Source organism: Odocoileus virginianus, chromosome 1, assembly GCF_023699985.2.
Source record: "Odocoileus virginianus isolate 20LAN1187 ecotype Illinois chromosome 1, Ovbor_1.2, whole genome shotgun sequence".
In the NCBI taxonomy this organism is placed as follows: domain Eukaryota; kingdom Metazoa; phylum Chordata; class Mammalia; order Artiodactyla; family Cervidae; genus Odocoileus; species Odocoileus virginianus.
The window spans coordinates 101,564,957-101,580,036 of record NC_069674.1 but is presented as its reverse complement, the minus strand read 5'-3'; the positions used below and the strand labels follow the sequence as shown (position 1 = coordinate 101,580,036).

Below are 15,080 nucleotides of genomic sequence, written 5' to 3'. Positions count from 1 at the left end.
CCCTCACCCACCCCATCAATTGTCCACGATAATCTCCCTTACTTAAAGTCAACTGATTAGGGTCTTTAATTACATCTTAAAATATTTTTACAGCAAAACCAAGATTAGCATATGGTTGAATAACTGGATACTGTTAACAGCTCAGAGCCATCATATATACAAATTAAAAATTTATGTTCAGCGCAAGACTGTGAACAAAGAAAGACAATGGACAGGTAAAATATATTATCTACAACAGAGATAATAAAGGGATTAATACTCAAAATTTATTGAGTTCTCCCAATCAAGAAGAAAGTCATGAAACAGCTGATAGAAAAATGAGCAAAGAATATGAATAGGTAGTACATACACAAATAGTGGGAGTGACAAATAGATTCAAGGGATTGGATCTGATAGAGTGCCTGAAGAACAATGGATGAAGGTTTGTAACACTGTACAGGAGGCAGTGATCAAAACCATCTCCAAGAAAAAGAAATGCAAAAAGGCAAAATGGTTGACCGAGGAGGCCTTACAAATAGCTGAGAAAAGAAGAGATGCAAAAGACAAAGGAGAAAAGGAGATATACCCATCTGAATGCAGACTTCCAAAGAACAGGAGGGGAGATAAGAAAGCCTTCCTAAGTGATCAATGCAAAGAAATAGAGGAAAACAAAAGAATGGGAAAGACTAGAGATTTCTTCAAGAATATTAGAGATATCAGGAGAACATTTCATGCAAAGATGGAATAGAATAATAAAGAACAGAAATGGTATGGACCTAACAGAAGCAGAAGATATTAAGAAGAGGTGACAAGAATACAAAGAATAACTATACAAAAAAAGACCGTAGTGACCTAGATAACCACGATGGTGTGATCACTTACCTAGAACCAGACATCCTGGAGTGTGAAGTCAAGTGGGCCTCAGGAAGCATTACTAGGAACAAAGCTAGTGGAGGTGATGGAATTCCAGTTGAGCTATTTCAAATCCTAAAAGATTATGCTGTGAAAGTGCTGCACTCAATATGCCAGCAAGTTTGGAAAACTCAGCAGTGGCCACGGGACCAGAAAAGGTCTGTTTCCGTTCCAATCCCTAAGAAAGGCAATCGCAAAGAATGCTCACACTACTGCACAATTGCACTCATCTCACACGCTAGCAAAGTAATGCTCAAAAATCTTCAAGCGAGGCTTCAACAGCACGTGAAACGAGAACTTCCAGATGTACAAGCTGGATTTAGAGAAGGCAGAGGAACCAGAGTTCAAATTGCCAATATCCGTTGGATCATAGAAAAAGCAAGAGAGTTCCAGAAAAACATCTACTTCTGCTTCACTGACTATGCCAAAGCCTTTGACTGTGGATCACAACAATCTGTGGAAAATTCTTAAAGAGAGGGGAATACCAGACTACCTCACCTGCCTCCTGAGAAACCTGTATGCAGGTCAAGAAGCAACAGTTAGAACTGGACATGGAACAATGGACTGGTTCAAAATTGGGAAAGGAATATGTCAAGGCTGTATATTGTCACCCTACTTATTTAATTTATATTCAGAGTACATCATGTGAAAGGCCAGACTGCATAAAGTACAAGCTAGCATCAAGATTGCTGGGAGAAGCATCAATAACCTCAGATGCACAGATAATACCACCCTTATGGCAGAAAATGAAGAAGAAATGAAGAGCCTCTTGATGAAGGTGAAAGAGGAGAGTGAAAAACCTGGCTTAAAACTCAACATTCAAAAAACTAAGATCATGGCATCCGATCCCATCACTTCATGGTAAATAGATGGGGGAAATGTGGAAACAGTGACAGACTTTATTTTCTTGGGCTTCAAAATCATGGTGGATGGTGACTGTATCCTTGAAATAAAAGACACTTGCTCCTTGAAAGAAAAGCTATGACAAAAGTAGATAGGACATTAAAAAACAGAGACATCACTTTACTGATAAAAGTCCATACTGTCAGAGCTATGTTTTTTCCAGTAGTCATATATGGATGTGAGAGTTGGACCGCAAAGAAGGCTGAGTGTTGAAGAAATGATGCTTTTGAATTGTGGTGCTGGAGAAGACTCTTGAGAGTCTCTTGGACTGCAAGGATATTGAACCAGTCAATCCAAAAGGAAATCAACCCTGAATATTCATCGGAAGGACTGATGTTGAAACTGAAGCTTCAATACTTTGGCCACATGATGTGAAGAGCCAATTCATAGGAAAAGACCCTGATGCTTGCAAAGATTGAAGGCAGGGGGAAGAGGGGATGACAGGGGATGAGATGGTTGGATGGCATCGCTGACTCAGTTGACATGAGTTTGAGCAGACTCCGGGAGATGGTAAAGGGCAGGAAGCCTAGCGTGCTGCAGTCCAGGGGGTCACAAAGATTTGGACACGACTGAGTGACTAAAGAACCACAACACAAAACACAACAATGTGATGAAAACTGTGTATGAAAATGTTCAAACTCATTAATAATTAGGAAAACAAAATTGAGATCTTAACTTTTTCTGATAATTTTGGATACTATTAAAAGTTAGCAAAAATACAGAGGAATGGGCATCTTTATTCACACACAAAGCCTTTGGTAAGAGTGTACATTGACAAAGCCTTTTAAAAAGGAAATTTAATAGCATCTCTGAAAACTGTAAATGAACATACCTTCTACTTGTGAACTGCTAGGAATCTATTGTCTCTTACTCCTTTCGTTAATCACCAAGTTCAAATGTTAAATATTATACAATTGAGCCTCCGACTAACTCTCCCTCCCCCTTAATTCTTTTCTCCCTGAGTTCAGCCTTATACTACGAATACTTATAGACAGGCACAGATATACCCATGCACACATATGCCATAGTTCTGTAACAGCCCCAAGCTGGAAACAACCCACTGTGTAAAAACTGCAGCACGAATAAAGAATTCATTTACAATAAAGAAAGCAAAGGACTATTAAATACATTTGGAGAAGGAAATGGCAACCCACTCCACTATTCTTGCCTGGAGAATCCAATGGATGGAGGAGCCTGGTGGGCTACAGTCCACGGGGTCGCAAAGAGTCGGACACGACTGAGCGACTTCACTTATTAAATACAAATGTCAACATAGATGACTCTCAAAAAGTACTGTTGGGTAAAAGAAGCAAAAAACCAAGAAAACAAAAAGCATGATTCTGTTTAAACTAGGTTCAAAAAAAGGCAAAACTATACTACCTGATTTAGGGATGCATACCTAGGGGGTAAAACCATAAAGAAAAGCAAGAAAATAAAAAGATTTCCCCAAATGTTAGACTAGTGATTATCGTGGGTGGGGGAGGAGGAAGGGAGTTGTGACTGGGGAAGGTAAATTCAAGGAGACTTTGGGATGTGACTGACCTTAGACTTTTTGACCTTGACGGTGATGGCATGTTAAACTGAATGTGTTTCATGCTCTTCTGTATTCTCATAAAAAAAAAAAAATGTCACTAAGAAAGTTTCTGAGGTGCTGGCAGTCTTCTATTTCTCTTTTCTTTTTTATTTCCAGCTTTGTTGAGATGGAATTGACTTATGCCATTGTATATGTTTAACGTGTATAATCTGTTGATTTGACACATTTATAAATCACAAAATGATGACCACTATAATGTTAGCTGCCACCCCCATCCTGTCACATATGCTGGTTGCACAAATTTTGCCTTGTCATTTTGTAAATTAAATTTACACCTGACTTCCACATTTTTTGATTTGTTGTATTTGACTTAAAAATAAAATTTAAAAACTTCTATGGATTACTTGCTGCCTACAGAGTAGTTCTGACTCCTTCATCTGAACTTTCAAATTCCTCCATCTACTGATGACTTTTCAGCCTCTCTGATCCTAACTCCCACTACTACCTTCAGTGGAAACCCAAAAAACCCCAAACAAAACAAAACCAAAAAAGCCCCAACAGATACTAATTTTAGTAAAATGCCTTTACAGAAAAAAGAAAAGACAGACAGAAAATTGCCCTTTCCTCTTACTCTGTATTTGAAAGTAAATGGGCGAGGATTATGAATCGCCTACCACATGTTTTCCCAAAATGAATCAGAGCAGGATGAGATGCCTGCTTAGTGTTTGGCTATAATGAATGTGTGTCTGTAACACCATTCTCGAAAAGAACATATTTCTCCCAAGTTACTATCTAGTTGGCATTTTGATTAAGAATTTTCTTTTAGGTCAAATAAGCAATAAAAAATGGTTGAAGGCAAGTATATGTGATGTTACATGCTGGTGTGTGTCCACCAAAACACAGTGGAAACTAAATAAATGACCTGAATCGAGCCCTGAGTCTTCACGCACAGACTATCAGTTTCACACTTAGTCATAGTAACTTCACACATAGATGGCACTGAAACACCCAGGGCCAAATGTTCCTGGAAAATGGGACTTCTTAGACATTCACAGGCATTTGGTGCAAATACCTGCGCCCCATGCTTTGGGTGGAGATCTCAGCAAGAAAACTGATGGGCAGCTTCCCGGGGAAAAAATGAGGGAGGGGCAGGATGTGGTCTTGGTGATTCAGAGGCAAACCCCCCAAGACCAGTTTGAGTCAGCATGCAGCCACATGGCCCCACATGGGGCAGCGACAGCTCTTGATGAGTTGTCATGCCAGATCCTCCCGACCTGCCTTTATTAAAGCACTTGGTGATTTCAGAAGCCCACATTGCATATGAGTAGTTTTACCCTGTCTTTCTAAATTAGTCAAGCAGCAAGTGGCTGACGCTTTCTGATCTACAGGATATGGTGGCATGGGGTGCTGCTGGCCATTTTGATACTTGCTTGCCTTCCCTGGTCTTTAAAATGATAAAGCCCATCACTCATTTGGAGGCAGCCTAGCATGGCAGCTGAGGCCCTGGATGTTGGCACCCAGCTGGCTGGGCTCAAATGCCTGCTCACCACCCCTGGACCTGTGCTTTTAGAAGTGTGTATAAATCCCGTTTTTGTCCCAGGTCATGAATGGTGTGCTCTTCCCGTGACTGGTGCAGGAGGAGCGGAGGGTCACCGTCCTGCTGCAACACTGGCAGAGTCACAGCAAGCTCCAGCAGGGCGGTCCTACTGCCGGCTGCGTCCGGTCCCAGGGTGGGCAGAGTAGCTCACACTGCCCAGAGCCAACCAGCAGCTGGCCACGCCTTGGATCTGGAGTACTGTCCACGACTGCACCGCTCTCAACCCGTCCATGCTGGCACCTCCGGGAGTTATCCAGTCACCTTTTAACACCTTCTTTTCTGCTTCAACTTTTGGCTTTTTAAAAAATATAACTAAGATTCCTGACTGATACAATGACCTTGGAAAATTTTACTAAGTTTTCTTACCTTATTTTCTCAACTGTAAAGTAGCTTAGTAGTATCTATCTCTTAGGGTTAGTAGGAGACTTGTAAATATGCTACTGCATACCAGTGTTCATTATGGTACTAGTACATGGTAAGGATCCCTAAAATATTAGCTACTATTATTAATAATTTGTGGGGCACAAGAAGTACATTGGACTGCTTAAGTAAGAGTGAAACGTGATACAAGAAAGTCCTTGTCATTTATCTTAGAGTTAAGAACCATAGCTTGGAGTCTTATAAATTAGAGATCATTATATGTTAGCGTCAAGATTCAAGTACTGTGGCCTCATCTGATTGGTTGTGTTGAAGAAATAATTCCATCTTTATTGCAAAGACAGGATGAAAAGTAACCTAAGAAATTTGATGGCTTTAATTTACGGTTGGTTGATTTAGGCAGCCATAAATATTTTGTTCTCCTTATCTAAATTTGACATGTGGACCCAAAAGGGCGCACATCTTAGGTTTATACCTTGATTATCATCCTGTTGACCATCACCAATACTACAGGGGTGTGCTCCCAGCCTCAAAGGCATCACTACACAGATTTCTCTTACCGTAAATTTAGGGTGCCTGTTTTTGAACTTTATATAAATGAGATGCTATAGTATGTAATCTTTTTGTTGCTAAATGTTACATCTTTTGACATATATAGGTGTTGCACACAGAAATAGTTCTTTACATTGCTACATAGCAATACATGCCACACTTTATTTATCCATTCTACTGTTAATAGACATTTGGGTTGCTTCCAGTTTGGTGCTATTAAGAATAATGTACTGAGAATATTCTTGTAATTATCTTTCAGGCTCATATGTATGCATTTCTTTTGGATTTACACCTAGGGGTTGAATTGCTTAATCACGGGGTGGACATATGCTTAATTTAACTGGCAACGAAACTTCCAAAGTAGTTTTACCAGTTCACACTCTCAAGCATTCCAGGAGTTTCTGTTGCTCTATATCCTAAAATCTGTATCATCAACCTCTTAAATTTTAGCCCTTCTAGGATGTGTGTAGAGATATTCTGTTATGTTTTCAACTTGAATTTTCCCGATAACTAATGATGTTGAACACATTTTTTGTTCACTGACCATTTGTATATACTCTTTCATAATTCTGTTCACGTCATTGAGGATTTCTTTTAAAAAAAACTGAGTCAATTTTTTTCTTATTGAGTTACAAGAAATCTTTATACACTCTGGATATGAGTTCTCTGTGTGACTTATATACATAAATTATCTTCTCCCACTTTGTATCTTGCCTTTTCATTCTCTTAATTTCTTTTGATGAATAAAAGTTTTAAAATTACAATACATCTAAATGATTACTTTTTCCTATGATGGTGTTTTTCCAAAAGAAAATAGACTTTATTGTTTAAAGCAGTCTTAGGCATATTGAAAAATACGCAGAGAGAAATAACATTTATTCCCATATACTCAGCCCTACTCACCAAGTTTCCCCTATTATTAACATCATGCATTGATGTGGCACATTCCTGAAAACTGATGAACAAATACTGATACATTATTAGTAGCTAAAGTTCATAGTTTACATTTATATTTCACTCTTTATGTTGTACATTTTTTTGGTTTTGACAAATGAATCATGGTATTTATCCCCCATTATAGTATCATACAGAGTAGTTTCACTGCCCTAAAAATCTCATCTTTCTCTTCATTTTCCCTCTCAACCCTTGATAACCATTGATCTTTTCACTGTCTTCATGGTTTCAGCTCCAGAATGTCATATGTTTGGAATCATATAGTGTGTAGCCTTTTCAGACTGACTTCTTTCACTTATCAATACATATTTAAGGCTCCCCCATGGCTTCATAGCTCATTATTCTATACTGAATAATATTCCATAATATTCACTGAATATACTGAATAATATTCCAATATTCCATTCCATATACTAGAGTTTATTTATCCATTTACCTACTGAAAGACACCTTGGTGGCTTCCAAGTTTTGGCAATTATAAACAAAGCTGTTATAAACGTCTGTGTACAGGTATTTGTGTGAACTTAAGTTATCCTCTTCTCTGCGTAAATACCAAGGAGTATGCTTGCTGGCCACCCAAGATGGATGGGATAATGGTGGAGGATTCTGACAAAACATGGTCCACTGGAGAACAGAATGATACACCACTTCAGTATTCTTGCCTTGAGAACCCCATGAACAGTATGAAAGGGCAAAAAGATATGACACTAAAAGATGAACTCCCCAGGTTGGTAAGTGTCCAATATGCTACCAGAGAAGAGTAGAGAAATAGCTCCAAAAAGAATGAAGAGGCTGAGCCAAAGTGAAAACACCCAGTTGTGGATGTGACTGGTGATGCTGTAAAGAGCAACACTGCATAGGAACCTGGAATGTTAGGTCCATGAATCAAGGCAAATTGGAAGTGGTCAAACAGGAGATGGCAAGAGTGAAGAGCAACATTTTAGGAATCAGTGAACTGAAATGGACCAGAATGGGTGAATTTAAATCAGATGACCATTATATCCACTACTATGGGCAAGAATCCCTTAAAAGAAATGGAGTAGCCCTCATAATCAACAAAAGAGTCCAAAATGTAGTACTTGGGTGCAATCTCAAAAATGACAGAATGATCTCTGTTCATTTCCAAGGCAAACCATTCAATATCACGGTAATCCAAGTCTATGCCCCGACCAGTAATGCTGAAGAAGCTGAAGTTGAATGGTTCTGTGAAGACCTACAAAACCTCCTAGAACTAACACTAAAAAAAGATGTCCTTTCATCATAGGGGACTAGAATGCAAAAGTAGGAAGTCAAGAGCTACCTGGAGTAACAGGCAAGTTTGGCCTTGGAGAACAAAATGAACAGGGCAAATGCTATCAGAGTTTTGCCAAGAGAATGCACTGCTCATAGCAAACACCCTCTTCCAACAACACAGACAGGACTCTATACATGGACATCACCAGATGGTCAATACCAAAATCAGATTGATTATATTCTTTGCAGCTGAAGATGGAGACACTCTACACAGTCAGCAAAAACAAGACGGGAGCTGACTGTGGCTCACAGATCATGAACTCCTTATTGCAAAAATCAGACTTAAATTGAAGAAAGTAGGGAAAACCACTAGACTATTGAGGTATGACCTAAATAAAATCCCTTATGATTATACAGTGAAAGTGACAAATAGATTCAAGGGATCAGATCAGATAGATAGAGTACCTGAAGAACTGTGGACAGAGGTTCATAACATTATACAGGAAGTGATGATTAAAGCCATCCCCCAGAAGAAGAAATGCAAAAAGGCAAAATGGTTGACTGAGGAGGCCTTACAAATAGCTGAGAAAAGGAGAGACATGAAAGGCAAAGGAGAAAAGGAAAGATATATCCATCTGAATGCAGAGTTCCAAAGAACAGCAAAGAGAGATAAGAAAGCCTTCCTAAGTGATCAATGCAAAGAAATAGAGGAAAACAACAGAATGGGAAAGACTAGAGATTTCTTCAAGAATATTAGAGGTACCAAGGGAACATTTCATGCAAAGATGGAACAGAATAATAAAGAACAATAAAGAACAGAAATGGTATGGACCTAACAGAAGCAGAAGATATTAAGAAGAGGTGACAAGAATACAAAGAAGAACCATACCAAAAAAGATATTAATGACCTAGATAACCATGATGGTGTGATCACTGACCTAGAGCCAGACATCCTGGAGTATGCAGTCAAGTGGGCCTTAGGAAGCATCACTAGGAACAAAGCTAGTGGAGGTGATGGAATTCCAGTTGAGCTATTTCAAATCCTAAAAGATGATGCTGTGAAAGTGCTGCACTCAATATGCCAGCAAATTTGGAAAACTCAGCAGTGGCCACGGGACTGGAAAAGGTCTGTTTATATTCCAATCCCAAACAAAGACAGTGCCAAAGAATGCTCAAACTACTGCACAATTGCACTCATCTCACACGCTAGTAAAGTAATGCTCAAAATTCTCCAAGTGAGGCTTCAACAGCACATAAAACGAGAACTTCCAGATGTACAAGCTGAATTTAGAGAAGGCAGAGGAACCAGAGCTCAAATTGCCAATATCCGTTGGATCACAGAAAAAGAGCAAGAGAATTCCAGAAAAATATCTTCTGCTTCACTGGCTATGCTAAAGTCTTTGACTGTGTGGATCATAACAATCTGTGGAAAATTCTTAAAGAGAGGGGGAATACCAGACTACCTCACCTGCCTCCTGAGAAATCTGTGTGCAGGTCAAGAAGCAACAGTTAGAACCGGACATGGAACAACGGATTGGTTCAAAATTGGGAAAGGAATATGTCAAGGCTGTATATTGTCACCCTGCCTATTTAATTTATATTCAGAGTACATCATGTGAAAGGTCAGGCTGCATAAAGTACAAGCTAGCATCAAGATTGCTGGGAGAAGCATCAATAACCTCAGATGCACAGATAATACCACCCTTATGGCAGAAAATGAAGAAGAAATGAAGAGCCTCTTGATGAAGGTGAAAGAGGAGAGTGAAAAACCTGGCTTAAAACTCAACACTCAAAAAACTAAGATCATGGCATCCGGTCCCATCACTTCATGGCAAATAGATGGGGAAAATGTGGAAACAGTGACAGACTTTATTTTCTTGGGCTTCAAAATCATGGTGGATGATGACTGTATCCTTGAAATAAAAGACACTTGCTCCTTGCAAGAAAAAGTATGACCAACCTAGACCATATATTAAAAAGAAGAGACATCTGCTTTTTAATCAATGCTATGATTGGCCCATATAGTCAATGGTATGGTTTTTCCAGTAGTCATATATGGATGTGAGAGTTGGACCATAACGAAAGTTGAGCACTGAAGAAATGATGCTTTTGAATTGTGGTGTTAAAGAAGACTCTTAAGAGTCCCTTGGACAGCAGGAGATCAAACCAGTCCATCCTAAAGGAAATCAATCCTGAATATTCATTGGAAGGACTGATGCTGATGCTGAAGCTGAAACTCCAATACTATGGCCACCTGATGAGAAGAATTGACTCACTGGAAAAGACCCTGATGCTGGGAAAGACTGAAGTCAGGAGAAGGGGATGACAGAGGATGAGATGGTTGGATGGCATCACTGACTGGATGGACATGAGTTGAGCAAGCTTTGGGAGTTGGTGATGGATAGGGAAGCCTGGTGTGCTGCAGTCCATGGGGTTGCAAAGAGTTGGACACAACTGAGCGACTCAACTCCTGATTGCTAGATCAGATGGTAAAATTACATTTAGTTTTGTCAGATAGTGCCTAATTGTCTTTCAAAGTGCACCATTTTGCATTCTCATCAGCAATGAAGAAAAATTCCTCACCAGCCTTTGCTTGTGTCAGTGTTCTGGATTTTGGTCATTCTAACAGTGGTGTGGTGCTATCTTGTTTTAGTTTGTACTTTCCTGGTGGCATGCATTGTGGAGCTTCTTCAATCTGTATATTTTCTTTGGTGAGGTATCTGTTATGATCTTTAGCCCACTTTATAATCTGATTGTTTGTTTTCTTACTGTTGATTTTAAGACTTCTTAGTATATTTAGAATAGCTCCATTATCAGGTATGTCTTTTACAAGTACTTTCTTTCAATCTGTGGCTGGTCTTATTATTCTCTTGATACTTTGCAGAGCAGAAGTTTTTAATTTCAGTGAAGTTGAGTTTATCCATTCTTTTTTTCATGGATCATTCCTTTGGTGTTGTGTGGAAAAAGTCACTGCCATATCCAGCCATAGTCACCTAGGTTTTCCTTCTATGTTATCTTCTAGGAGTTTATAGTTTTATGTTTTTCATTTAGCTATACGATTCATTTTATGTCAGTTTCTGTGAAGGGTATAAGATTCTTGTCTAGATTCTTTCTTTTCTTCTTTTAGCGTGTGGATGTTGTTCCAACATCATTTGTTGAAAATACTATCTTTGCTCTACTGTTTTGCCTTTGTTCTTTTGTCAAAAATCAGTTTACTCTATTTATGGGGGTCTATTTCTGGGTTCTCTATTCTGTTACATTGATTTACTCGCCTGTTCTTTGACCAACATCACACTGTCCTGACTACCAATCCCGAGATACCTCCAGTGTGAAGCATGAAGCTCATTACATACAGGATGGAATTATGGTCTAGTAGCTACTTGGACCTGTGGTCTGTAGAAGCAGAGATAGTTCATGTGACCAATTTAAAATGTACTAGTTTGTCCCCTTTCAGTGGCAAGTGACAGAAACCCAGTTTAAACTTAAGCAGAGGAAGGAATGTTGTGGCTCAAAAGAGTGAGAAAGAACTAACTGGAACTGGGATCAGATAATATTCCAAATCAACATCAATTTCTCTCTTTCTGTCTCAATCTCTTCACTTCTCTTCCTCATTATTGGATTTGAAACAAAAAGAAAAATAAAAAGCCCCAAATCCCCACATCCTATGCCTTCAAGAAAATTTCATTTCCTACAAGTGTTTGTTCAAATATCCCTTCTTCAGTGAGGCTGACCAATTCTCACTTTATTCAGCCAAAACTGTTTCCTCTATCCCAGCAGTCCTGATTCTTTTCACCATGCTCTATTTTTATATTTCCCCACTTAGTACTTCCTAAGATAGTGTAGTATTTTCTTATTCATGTTTTTAATTTATCCATCTCAGCTGGAATGTTACTTCTACCAGAGTAGGGCTCTTGTATACTTTATTTATCGACATATTCCAAATAGTTGCTTCTCAGGTAGTTCAAATGGTAAAGAATCTGCCTGCAATGCAGGAGACCTCAGTTTGATCCCGAGGTCAAGAAGATCCCCTGGAGAAGGGCATGGCAACTCACTCCAGTATTCTTGCCTGGAAAATCCCATGGACAGAGGAGCCTGGCGGGCTGTAGTTCGTGGAGTCACAGAAAGTTGGACACAACAGAGCAACTGACACTTTCTTTTTCTGAATACCTATAATAGGGTACCTAGAGCATCCTCTCATGGTAGGTACTCAATAAATACTGTTGACTGAATGAAAGGGAATTTATTATATCACATGAGAAGAAGTCTCAAGTTGGGTGTTGCCGGGATTTTCGGTTCTGTAGCTCAGTGGCCTAACTAAGAACCACGCTCTTTTTATCTTCTCTGCCTGCCATCCTCAGCATGTCAGGTGGGTCTCTTAGGCTAGCTCCTGGCATAGTTGCAAGATGCCTACTGCAGTTCCAGACATCACATCTCAGACACATCTAGCAGGAGCAGAATGATGGCTGTAATTTGTTTTCTTATTTATCCCCTTTTATTTTTAATCAATGAGTAAACATATTATTTTTTTTTAAAAACACCCTTGCATATGCGATATGTGTGTGTTAGTCACTCAGTCCTGCCCGACTCTTTGTGACCCTGTGAACTGTAGCCCACCAGGCTCCTCTGTCCATGGAATTCTTTATGCAAGAATACTAGAGTGGGTTGCCATCTCCTACTCTAGGGGATCTTCCCGACCCAGGGAAGATCCTCAGGTCTCCTGCATTGTGGGCAGATTCTGTACTGTCTGAGCCACCAGGGAAATATCTGAAATTAAAATAAATGCATATGATTGCATTAGTTTCTAAGCTAACCCTTACTGACAGGAATATATATTCTTGGGACTTCCCTGGTGGTCCAGTGGTTGACTCTGCACTCTTAGCACAGGGGGTACAGGTTCAATCCCTGGTTAGGGATCTAAGATCCTGCATTCTGTAGGTATGCCCCCCCTCAAAAAAAAAGTATTCATTCTTAGCGTAAACTACTTAATTGTAACAATATTATTTTTGGAAGAAACATGTCATTGTAAATTTATGAAACATTAGGGCATTTTGGATTTAGAAAGTATAATAATTTGGACACTGTGCTTAAAAAGTTTAATAGCTAGAAAAATTATATTTAAAAATTCATATCAGTTACTTGTTTTGATAAAATTCTGAGAAACACATGTAGAAATCTGCCATAAGGATGAGTAAGGGGAGAGGCATCTTGAATATATTAAAGACAAAGTATCTTTAAAGACAGTGAAAATGTACTTAAAAATACAAAATTTGTACAAAAGCATGATACAGCCAAAAACACATGGAAGATGATTTTTATGTATTTTTCGGTCTGATTCATTGAATACATATTTTATGTAACTTAGGTTACAGGTCAGATGGATTAAGAAATTCACTTTTGCTAGGAAAATAAGATATTGGTAAGGGAACTGTCGAGCTCATTTAATATTACTGTTCTGAAAAAATGAAGAATAATTAATCTGAAATTGTTTAACACACGGACTTTATTGGTTACAATTTTGCTTAACATATGTATATGGCTCCTGCTTATAAAATCTGAAGAGAAAATAACCACCAATCACCCTGCTAATCCATGGAGCACTTCTGGCTGAATTAAGTTTGTCCTTGTTAAAGAAATTATCTTCGTTTTCTTCCCCTCTCAGGAATGCATGTAAAACAGTTCCTGTCTCGATGCACGCCTAAGGCAAAAAGTTCAGTGCTCAATTACCTGCTGTCTGCAGCCTCATATTTTGCAGTGAGCCAGTGAAACAGCATTTTAATCAGACGTCTTGACCCATGCTCTTCTGTTTTCCTTTGCAGCCTTGCAAGCTATTTGGCATATGAAGGTCCTGACCTGAGAAAACCATCTTGGATAACCGTGGCAAGGAGAAGGAAAAATGCAACAGCTAGGAGATTTCAGTAAACAGTAGAATCATGCCAACCTAATCTGTGTTAAAATGCTTGGAATGTGGGAGCCGCTGATGATGCCTGTTGTCTGTGTGTCTGACTGAATCCTTTCTTTTCTCAGAGCAGCAAAGCAAAGCCTGGGAACCAGGCCAAATGCCTGCCACTTACCTTAAATTGATCAGCTACTTTGAGATTAAAACCCCTGAGAGCTGCCACACCGTGAAAACAAGGCCTCCTTCACATTAAAGGCAAATTGCGACTTTGGGTTTGCTGTGATCTTTTTTTCCATTTTATCCAGTTTTTCACAGTGCGCACTTTTTTTTTTCTTTCCTTTCCATTTATGCTCCAATGTAGAAGCCAATAGTTACAGCATCTTGGCCAAGCATTCATTAAGGTTTATAAGAACAAAATTTATGGTTATTTAGCAGTTGGCACAAAGACAGACTTGCTGAAAAAAGAAAAAGAAATACAGGTGGGAAATATAAGCCCCAACAAAGGCCCATACTATACTGCAGTGCTGTAGTGTGCGAGGTGCTCAGAACTGGTCTGGGAGAAAAATTATATCATATTTAAAACCAGCCACTTCGCTACTCTGAATCCATCCAATTTTATGACTCTGTGGATGACTGAAACAAGTCTGCAGGTCATTCCAAGAGATTTTTCTGTCTTGTGTAACTGCCACCATTTACAGGAGCTGGCAGTTGTAGAGATAAATAGATTTGTGTTAATCTAGGTGATAATCTGTCAGTTTGGTTAACAGATGAGGTACATATAAAAATGTGTATGTTATGGATCAGAAGAAGGGCTCTCCCATGAAGAGGAGAGTCATGTCAGCCTTGTTGAGTAGACCTTACATAATGGCAAGGCCTATGTTCCCAAAAATGTAGGGTGTGGGCAAAACACACCCTTAATCTTTGAATTCAGGCAGTAATGTGGAATTCTGGCACCATCTGGAAGTCTATATTCTGCCTCAGGAAACACTGTTAATGAATCTTGGGGGGTTTTTTGCTTTTGTGTTTTTTTAATATTCTCTGACTTCCTGACCTAGGGGAATAAGAAAGCATCTTCTTTTGTCATTTGTACTACTTGTAAAACAAATATTTCATGAATATGTTTTCATTTTTTACTTGTTGTT

At 39.1% G+C, this 15,080-nt stretch overlaps 1 long non-coding RNA gene across 2 annotated transcripts in view; it reads left to right on the top strand.

The window, feature by feature from the left end:
* LOC139036347 (uncharacterized) overlaps positions 1 to 14,175 on the top strand; it is a 97,777-nt gene extending 83,602 nt beyond the window's left edge. For both annotated transcript variants that reach the window (XR_011489093.1, XR_011489089.1), the window contains exons 2-3: positions 13,859 to 13,957; positions 14,067 to 14,175. This is a non-coding gene — a long non-coding RNA (uncharacterized lncRNA). The remainder of the gene's footprint in view (positions 1 to 13,858; positions 13,958 to 14,066) is intronic.
* Positions 14,176 to 15,080: the final 905 nt, after the last annotated feature.